Source organism: Danio rerio, chromosome 18 (genome assembly GCF_049306965.1).
Source record: "Danio rerio strain Tuebingen ecotype United States chromosome 18, GRCz12tu, whole genome shotgun sequence".
NCBI classification, from domain to species: domain Eukaryota; kingdom Metazoa; phylum Chordata; class Actinopteri; order Cypriniformes; family Danionidae; genus Danio; species Danio rerio.
The window spans coordinates 45545449-45554749 of NC_133193.1; the positions used below are offsets into that span (position 1 = coordinate 45545449).

A 9301-nucleotide genomic window follows, 5' to 3' on the forward strand; every position below is an offset into this window, starting at 1 on the left:
AGGCCTTATGATATCCTCCACACTATGCATTTGAACATGTAAAAGTGATGATCACCTCTTCTATTGAATTTTGAGTGTTTTAATTGTCCATATTACCCCTGTGGTGTTCCCGGTCAAAAGTGACCGCCATCGAAAATGAATGGTTATCCAGACTATATTCGGCCATCAAACAGAAAATATCCTCATACACATTACCTCAACTCACTCATACACACATTTCAAACTGAGCAGTGTCTTTTGTGGGTACACATCTCTTTCCCGTGTTTATGCGCCGATCCTCCCACGTGATTACCTTTGTGAGATTACATGTTCACTTTGTAATACATTTTTAGTGCCTATTTGTGTATTCATTGCAGCTATTTTAGGTCTAATTCTATAAATTCATGTTAAACAGTAGTTTGATACATTGTTCACTGCTAAGAAAGGCTTTTTGACTAAATTAAGAGCAGCTAAAAGAAACCGGTCAATTCTGACTGGGAACACCAAAGGGCGGGAGGGGAAGATGACAGGGGGCTCAGGAGGCTTTGCTGGAAACAACTATTTTTAATCACAAACACACACACACACACACACACACACACACACACACACACACACATTTAATATAACAGTTACATTTGTGTTCATTAATTAAAAAAAAAGCATGAGCATTTTCCACTAAGAAAATCTAAACATGCTAATTTATATATATTATATATATATATATATATATATATATATATATATATATATATATATATATATATATATATATATATATATATATAAAGGTGCCTTAATTACTGTTAAAGTGTTTTGCATAAAAAAAAATGTCATAATTTGTTTTTTGGGGTCTCCAACAACATGCTGATATGTGTGCCATGTCAAAAACACTTTCATTGTCGTTTAGCAATTCATATGTTCCCAAACCCCTCCTTAGCGCGAAGCTAATCTGCGCTGATTGGACCGATGACCCAGTCTGTTGTGACTGGTTGACTGCATTCAGTGCGAGACAGAAAGAAATGCCCACCACAGCTACAGTATGAAGTAGTAGAAAGTATGTGTGAGCTTAATGCAGGAAAGCAATAAAGCAATGCAGTTAAACACCAGTATATTACTCTACTCTTAAACCTAACCCCAAGTAATAAGGACACACATTCAGTATTAATCCACACAATGGCAAAAGTTAAACTATTTTAAAAATTGGCCACGTGTGTGAGGATCAGCTGACAGTCACCATAGCAAAAAACAGCAGAGGATTACTAGTTCAAAAACGTATTTAAAATCGGTAAAGGAAGAAGCTTGCGTTACGTTTTTAACATAGTTTTGGACACCCCTATACAGATTTAACCTGAGAGATATATTACAAGCACTGATCTATAGATTACAAGTCTCGCGGGGCCATTAGAACTTATAATACACAATTAAACATATATTTTGCAAACTACACAAAACCAGGCAACAATTCTTATTATACTTACATGTTATGATCCGGAGGAAGAAGAAACTGGTCCATTTGAACTGTAAAAGTTACGGACAAAGTCATTGTTAAAGTCAGACAAAGTCAGATAGTCTCTGCTGCTCCTTCAATAGCAAACAGACAGCAAATCCCCCTGTTGCAGCGTAATGCTGTGTTCACACCAGACGCGGAACGCGTGGATAAATCGCGCTATTCGCTCGTAAATAGCTGCGTGAACATTTGAGTTTACTCGCTTCATTCGCGCGTCAAATTCACTTCAGTACAGACGCGGATTCGCGTGATGGGCAGGGCCCGAAGACTCTAGCTTCATAGCTAAATGTCTAACATGGATTTTATGAAGAAAATAAGTGTTTATGTGCTTTATGAAGACTGAAAAACAGCATCGATACGTTTAGGGTAGTGTCTGAGTCCACTACATCTTTTCAGAGGTGCATCCAGCTCTGTGAGCTCATAAACTCCTCCAGAAACTCAGCCTGGATGACAGAGGCTTTCAGCGGTGCTTCTGACTGAGCCAAGCCGAGTTTGGTGAACTGTTATCGGTGAAGGCTGGAGGATTTCCCCCGGAACACCAACAACAGGTTCTATGTCACAATCACGCCCCCACAAGAGCAAGCTTCTGATTGGTTAACACAGCGCGAATGTACGCTGAAGTTTAGATTTTCGAACTCGAGAGATTCGCTCGAAACGCTCGTTAAGCGCGTCAAACGCGCAAAACGCTCAATTCGCCCTGCGCCATTCGCTCAATTTGCGTCATTCGCACCGCGCCATTCCCGCGTATCGGGCCGCAGGATGTCTATTCGCGCGTTTGCATTGACTTAACATGTAAATCACTCGTGCTTGATGCGCGTTCCGCGTCTGGTGTGATCGCAGAATCAGACACAGCAGTAAGTTGGCTATACTGTGGTGTTGCAGTGAAAATTAACTTTAACCCTTTATTCCCCTAAGCCAAATCTCCATCTGTCAGAGATCGTCATCTTTGCATCATGATCAGTCCTGTAATCCCCTCACCTTTGCTAGTGTGTGGAGGGAAAGAATGTTTACATTTTACCGGAACTAAAACTGCATATTTGGTGATGTACCATATCGACATCGATGCCATCAATCATAAGATCCAAACCTAACTTGATTCATTTATTCGACTCTGAGTCGACTATTTCTCTAAGTAATCAATAGTTTTAAACACAGTGCACTTTCAGACTTAAACCTCAGCTGGATGTTTTCATTCACTTAGAGCTGTGTTACACACTGCATGGAAGCTCATTTTTAATAACCCATAATAGGGGCTTTTTAATATATCATGACTAAAATCTAAAGTATTTGTACTAATCAATAAATCTGAGATTACAAAAACTTCAAATGGACACTAACTACATTTAGCAGTTATGAATAGTTAAGTTTATGAACTTAACTTATTAATGATTAATAAATAATATAATATTTATTATTAGTTCACACAAGTTAATGCATTAGCCAGCCCTAACAAATGGCAATGTACAAAATACATCATAGCTTTAATCCTTAAAAAGAGCGACTAAATAAATGCGCTCAATAAAAATCTTCAAGGCTGCAACTCTATGTGGAATTACTGTAAAGATGATTAACCTTATTGACTTCCAAGCCCATATGAATTGCCTTGACATTCAGCTAATGAGTGTCAGTGTAAGTCAGAGAGATGGAGCGGGAGGACTTTGGAGGGAAAAAAAAATGTCGACGGCATGTTATCACATTCCCCACAGGCGCAGCAGAAACCAGGGACCAATCATTTCCCATCACCTGACAATGTTGCACTTGATAAGTGAGGCTGTATCCAGACTGGTGACCGGGAGAGGTGAGGAATTGTGTTCTGCGTGTGTATGTGTGTGTGTTTTAATATGGCAATAGATGCTGTTGTCTATCTCGTAGTCTAGTACAACCAGAAGATGCATCTCAATCAGCTCCCTAGCTCCTGAGGTCGTGAATCAGCAGGTTGTGTACATGAATTCAGGCGCGGATAAAGATCTTGGACTACACATTGGAAAGCTCATGATGGCATGGGAAAATTCTTGTTGTACACTCAAAAATATTTTGCTCTTTGTTCAAACTACTTACAGTGAGTGACAATTCAAAATGACCATTATCACCAGGTTAAGAAACAGATTAAGAAAATGTTTTTAGGTGTTACAGCAGGTTGCAACAATGCCGCCAGGAGGCACAAAGCGATAGGACGGGAAAGACAGAAATATACAGTAGCTGTAAATACCCTGCTACTTGTAAATGAAGATGAAACAGTGAAACAAAGCATTATTATTCCTTCATAAATCATTAAAAACCTGTTAACAAGCCCTATAAATGTTTTAAACTTGTTAAGTTAATCAAATTCGGTGGTGAGGCAGAGGAAACATATTGAAGTTGGCTAACATCTGTATTTAAAATTAGTTGAAATGCAAATATTGAGTTGAAAACCAGTAACTTAACTTTACTGATTTGCGTTTGGATGACATGAAGGACTTGTGTGGAATCCAACATTTTTTACAGCATACAATATCAAAACCGTAATTCATTAGCATACACAGAACTGTGTAAAGTGTGTTTCCTTTGTCATGTTGTCTTTTATTTTGTAGACTAGTCTTGTCTTCCCACACAAAGAAGCGATGCGTTTCTTTATGTGTATCATGAGGCTTATTCTACTTAATGCAATGCAGAAAATATCAGCTGACAAAAGAAAAGCATTCTGATCAGACAATTTATCAAACTATGATTGCCTTATAATGAAGTCCGTGCGATTAGAGCTGCTTACAGTGGCCGAGAGAGCTTAACATGCAGCAATTTAAGAAAACACATGCAATTACAACAAAAAGCCAACAAATTAAGGGTGCTTTTACACTAGCACTTTTGGTCCACACCCATGTTCATTTGACGTCAGAGTTTGGTATGTTTAGCTAGTGTGAATGTGTCTTCTGAACTTGGTTGCATACACCCCGAGTCCGTCTGAAAGAGGTGGTCTGGGGTAAGGTTCATGCTAACTCTGGTCCAGTTCACTTCTGGTATGAATGGAATCGTACCAAATAAATAATCGAACCGCCAAGAGGTCTAGTTGGGAGCCGCGGGACCTGACCAGATTTCTTGTGGCATGGGAATAAATTTCCGAATAAAGAGCGGGAGCGGTTGGTAACTGGTGTAATTTGAACGGGAGCGGACAGTCTAACTATATCGCTCCCAACTCCTGAGCGAGCAAGCGGATGTATGTGTGTGAATGAGGGAGTGTGATGCTGTGTTTAGTGTGTGTGTGTGTTTATACAGAGAGCTTGATATAGGCTGTCTGGACTCTGTATCGATAGGCCCCAGCCCCAACCCCCTTGGAAAGTGACCAAAATCCAACGTCAATTTCCAATCAAAATGCAACGTCCCTAGAGACTGGGGTACAACGTTAATCTGACATCATGTTGACGTCCTGTGTCTGTTGAGTTGTTACCTAAACAGTGTGTTCTGTTGTGAATAACATGACTTATAATAGTAAACTAGTACATTTCTGTATTAAAATGTCTGTTTGCACTTGCTCAAAATTGCCGCAAAAGCTTTTGATGATGACAGACTTTACTCTCATTGGTCAAATTCTGTGATCATAAAGGTGCGTTCGACTTGATGCAGTGCTGCGCAGATCGATTGAAATCTGTCTTAAAACGGTGCATGCCGGTTGGAAATTTTGTCCAGATTGACGCTGCACCGACGCCACGTGACTGTCACATGTGTCATCAAAGTACCATGACAGCACTCCGAGATCAGACAGCAGACTCAGCAAGTGCAGCTTCTGAAGAGCGACTGCTGGACCTGCGATGACAACATGGATATTACACAATTGGCCGAGTTCATCGCATGACAACAACCACATGTGTTATCGGGTTTTATTAGACAAATGCCTTCTCACAAATTACAAAACAAACAGTTCACTTTTCATACCCTCTCCATCTTATACACATCGTGCTTATTAAAAGACTACAAATATTTTACTGCAGTGTCATCTTTTATTCAACAATTTGTTCATAAAGACTAGATTGTTTGCACAGGTTTATTCTACCTTTTTATACAGACTATTCACTGTATTCACCTCTATAAATGATTTAAATGATATATTTTAGTAATCAACCTATATATTAACTCAAATAAGTATTAGAAACTGGTAATAATATAATTATCATCATTGATCTTAAAAGATCGCTTAACAAATTAAGTAAAAAAAATATTTTATTAAATATAAAAAAAAATGTGATTATAAAATATTTTATTTCCCGTCAAGTTGTTTTTGCAGAAATGTTAAAAGTGACATTGATTTTTTGTAAAGAGTAACTTAGCTCATTTATTTTGCTCCTTTCAAACAATCGTTTTGGATTAAAGTGATTTTATTTTAAATGCTTTTAATATCCAAAATAACCCTATTCGTGGATATTTATTTCCTTTTTATGTGCCCACTTGTTTTCCCCTATATTTCTCATGCGTTTGTTATATAGGCTAATTTCATTTATAATTCCCCCATTGTTTAATAATGAACTATAGTTTGTAAAGACTGTGTTCTGCTTTATTTGTACTACAAATCCATTGTTGTAATAAATAAATAAAAGATGATGACGGCATGTGATTCGGTCATGACTGCAGCAACTTTGAGACCCGAAGTGTCTGGCCTGATGGCTCTGTTTTCAACTTCGCTCCCGCCTGCGCTCGGCTAATCTCATAAATCACCGGCTGCAGCCGTGCTTCATGTCGAATGCACCTAAAGATTACTTCTGTTAAAAGTTACATAGTTAATTAATTAAATTATTTTAAGTCACATTCCTGTATTAAATCAATCGTTATAGTTAATATTTGAAAAAAAAAAATATATATATATATATATATATATATATATATATATATATATATATATATATATATATATATATATATATATATATATATACATACACACACACACACACACACACACACACAAAAAATAAGATTAGGCTATCTAAATGTGTACTTAATCTATAAGAATATAGGTTTGGAAAAGCATTCTGAGTAAACTATTGTTAATATTGGAATTATTTTTAACCCTCTTGAAGATAAGACAGACAGTTGTTACTGATACCATTTTATTTGTTTTAAGATATCATCCAATAGTCTGCTTGCTACTTTTCTTCTTTGTTCTTTTCTTCTTGGATCTCAGTATGCTTCTGTTACTCAATTAAAACAAGGTAAATTACAAGGTAATTGTTTTATATAAGCTTACAGTGATAATATGTTGTTAAATAGCTACACATGCACATGCTTTTTGAATTTACTATTGGTAGTAAACACCTTTTTGTATTGAAATGTATTTTTTCAGACATCAAATATTGCAAATAAATTTCTGACTGGTTTGTTAAGTCATGTGTGTCTTGTTCCTCATTGGTTGACTTAGTCATGTGTCTAGTTCCCATTGGTTATATCATGTCATGTGCTCCCTAGTGTTTGGTCTATAAATAGTCGGTTCCTTTGTTTCCTGTAGAGTTTTGCTCGGGTAGCTGTGCTGCTGACAAATTTAGCTCATGTCCATGTGTCATGTTTGGAAAAACCAAGTCAAGTCTAACTTTGTTTAGCTATAGTTTAATTTGACTACAAAATAAAAGACAAGACAGCATGACACTTAACCAGACCTGTCTCTATTTACACATGTAAATGATAATTTATGGTCAAATATAAACAAAACTTTTTTTTTTTTTTTTTTTTTTTTTTTTTTTTTTTAAGTGCAGTTAAGTGAGCATCGTTACTCCCTAATTTTCATGCAGAATTTTGTGACTTTTCAGAGAGTAAATGTTTAAGTACACTGGAAAAAAATGTGGTTAATCATGGAGGCGGTCATTTTAAAGACTGTCTCAGTTTCCTGTCCACTGAATACAAGAACTGCTTGAGATGCACATCTAGATTCTAAAGTCACTTTTATTGGCCAATGACCAATCAGAAACTGTCTCGGAGAAATGTTATACTATAACACACAGGTGTGTAAAACTCTTCAACATATTAAAAAAAAAAGAGTCTCTGCTGTGAAGTAAACCTAGTTTAAATACTAAGTTTAGTTAATGGCAAGCATTGATTTTTCACAGTCTTTGTTTCCAGGTGAAATTTACATAGAATCTGGCTTGCATCAATTTTTAGGCAGATGAGATGTAATATCATATCCTTCTTCCAAGGATAAGGGATTAAAGGCCTATTTGAAGCAGGAACAGATGACAACAAAGTCTAATTACAGGTTTACAGTTTTAAGATTTCAAGTTTTTAAGATATTAATGCTCTCTTCCAGAAGGCCCATGGGATCTGACTCTTCTTACCTTTCCTTGCTCTTTCAAGTCTACATCCCATCGTGAAGCCAGCAGTTGTTACATGAGGGTCACCTCAGGGTACCATCCCAGACAGGCACAAAATCACTTTCCTGGACCTTTTCATTCACTGTTTCTCAATGGTAGAATGATCTCCTCAACCTCTTGTGAAATGTCAAATCCCTGACAATACTCATGAGTTTTCTCTTATCTTCTATGAGCACTTACTGCATTGTATAAAGTAAAATAAAAATAATGGTGTAAGGTCTGAGGCAGACACTACCCTACATGTGTTGTAGCTAGGGACCTATTGTTTAGTTTATTCATCAGTCTCTGTTTGAGACTTGCATGCAAACTGCACTGCAATCATTTTACAAAGCTAGTAACAAAAAAATGTAAATGGAGCAATTAAGGAAGCCAGAAATGCTAAGGATTAAGCTAGCCATGAAAAACCTCCATTGAGAATCCATTATCTCCCTTTTTGTTGGACTTCATGTTATCTCTCTGCAGGTTATAATATATACAATCACTCCAGGGCTTTCACACATCTATTTCTAAATCATTGGCTGATTCTGATGCCGATACCAATGCCAATATTTGTCAGTTGCATACAGTACTATTTTCCTCATTAAATTAGTTTTAGAGTAGCTCAGGCACAGATTAGGATGAAAAAAAAATACAATTTGACATCTCTAAAGGTGTTGTTTTGCTATTCAATATTTCCTTTAATAACAGTGACTTATTTGGCCTATGAAATCTAACATTGTGTACATGTTAGACTGATATTTTATATGTAAAAATGTAGGATTATTCAAAATATGTGCAGCTCATTTCCTATATTTAATTAATCAATTAGTGTTAGCCTTTTTCATATTATTACTAATATTTTGTTAGATTTAAATGAATTCAATATCGGCCGATACATCAGTGCATCCATGGTTTATATTTTAACTTTATTTGCTCCATGCAATTTAATAAACCATTGGCATTAACCATTTTATATTAATAAACCAATAAATCAATAGTTTTAATTAATCCAATCTTGGCTGATAAATATCGGTAGTCGATATGTTCATGCATCCCTAGTTTTAATTATGGCGCATTTTCTACATGCAAATAATAAATCATCTGTATTGCCCTTTCGCATATTGTCAATATTTTTCTATATTTAAAATTTATACAATATTGGCTGATACATATCGGTGGCTGATAAATCTGAGCATCACCTGATCATTTTTGACAACCAATACATAAATATTAAACCACTGGTAAATGCCTTTTTTTTCATAGTATTGTCAATATTCTGTTAGCTTTTAAAGTAATTTTGATAAATATTGGTGGCAGATATATTAGTGCATTCCAAGATTTTATTATAGCTCATTTTCTTTGTGTAATCAATAAACCATTAGTATAGGCCCTTTTCATATTATACTAATAGCATATGTATTAGTGCATCCTTCGTTGTTGTTGTTATTGCTCACTTTCTTGATGTAATCAATACATCATTGGCACAGGCCTTTTTCATATTACTGTT

At 36.1% G+C, this 9301-nt stretch overlaps 1 long non-coding RNA gene across 1 annotated transcript; it reads left to right on the forward strand.

The window, feature by feature from the left end:
• The first annotated feature begins 6957 nt into the window (after positions 1 to 6957).
• LOC141378698 (uncharacterized) lies at positions 6958 to 9063 on the forward strand. The gene is made up of 3 exons (XR_012393924.1): positions 6958 to 7449; positions 7568 to 7700; positions 7799 to 9063. It is a non-coding gene; the product is annotated as an uncharacterized lncRNA (long non-coding RNA).
• The last annotated feature ends 238 nt before the right edge of the window (positions 9064 to 9301 follow it).